Source organism: Schistocerca nitens, chromosome 7 (assembly GCF_023898315.1).
Source record: "Schistocerca nitens isolate TAMUIC-IGC-003100 chromosome 7, iqSchNite1.1, whole genome shotgun sequence".
Taxonomy (NCBI): Eukaryota; Metazoa; Arthropoda; class Insecta; order Orthoptera; family Acrididae; genus Schistocerca; species Schistocerca nitens.
The window spans coordinates 522,402,914-522,404,433 of record NC_064620.1 but is presented as its reverse complement, the minus strand read 5'-3'; positions in this window follow the sequence as shown (position 1 = coordinate 522,404,433).

Here is a 1,520-nt window from a genome sequence, read left to right as displayed (position 1 = left end):
GTTGTCCATTGTTTGTTTTGGTGCACCTAAGTTTAAGTATTGTGTTGCCTCCTCCCTTGCGGCCCTGTCGTGTTGTTCTCATAAACATTTTCTTCAAGGCACTTCAGTTAATTTTTTGCTAGTATTATTTTAATTTCTTACATTGGTAAAACTGTGCGGCCTTCATTATGCACACTGTTTGTCATAATGTCTCATATGTCATGATGTGTGAGTGTAATGGTGCAATAAATTGGATGATTGTTATTTCTGTTTCGGCGCCCTTCATGCCTCCTTTCTTGTCCCTATTGGTACGCTATCCTTGTGTTGGTAACCCACATCATCGGAACCGAGTTGACGCAAAACTCTTTTTGATGTGTGTATCTGCCTATGCCCACCCTAAACTGTCCTGTCCAAGCCTACTCTCAGAATACTTATTCTGCCTCCAACGAAAAGTTAACATGTTTAATTAGCGTGGCTGCTTCGCTGCCCACAATGTTTCGGTTGCCGCCGAACAAACTCACCTGCAGAATAACATTCACAAAAGATGAAAGCCTCCAACAGTGGAAGATCGGACCAAAGACTGCTGCTAGCTCTTAATAACCTTCCGTGATGCGTCTATCTTAAATAATAGAAACTATAAGTAAAACTATAACTATCATTCAAAACTAAGGCTCTTTGTACATGTAAACACAATATTAGAAAAAAAACAATAATTATCACAGTTATTTTGTGACCGCTCATTACAAAAATAATACAGTATTACATAATTTATTAGCAAAATGATTACATCCGGTTTTGGAACGTAAAAGAGTTGCGTTAAATTATAATACAGATGTGCCCAGCTTTTAGAAAGAACGTCCTGCTGCATTATAAATACATGTCCTTTTGTGCATGTATTTTATTATTAATCTCACTTCCGTAGCCATTTAATTTCACTCAGCTGTACGTAGTCATTGTCTGGGATGAGTAGATGAGGAACTAGATGACTCACGCTGCCTTCACGCTATGTGTAGCTGAAACTTCCTGGCAGATTAAAACTGTGTGCCGGACCGAGACTCGAAATCGGGATCTTTGCCTTTCGTGGGTAAGTGCTCTACCATCTGAGCTACCCAAGTACGACTCACGCCCCGTCCTCACAGCTTCACTTCTGCCAGTACCTCGTCTCCTGCCTCCCAAACTTTACAGAAGCTCTACTGCGAACCTTGCAGAACTGGCACTCCCGAAAGAAAGGATATTGCGGACAAATGGCTTAGCCGCAGTCTGGGGGATGTTTCCAGAATGTAGTAGGAGACGAGGTACTGGCAGAAGTGAAGCTGTCTGGACGGGGCGTAAGTAGTGCTTGGGTAACTCAGATGGTAGAGCACTTGCCCGCGAAAGGCAAATGTCCCGAGGTCGAGTCTTGGTCCGGCACACAGTTTTAATCTGCGAGGAAGTTTCATATCAGCGCACGCTCCGCTGCAGAGTGAAAATCTCATTCTATGTTTATCTGTTCAGAATTTATAGCTCTGGCAAATTTACATATTTGTATTTTGTAAAAACCG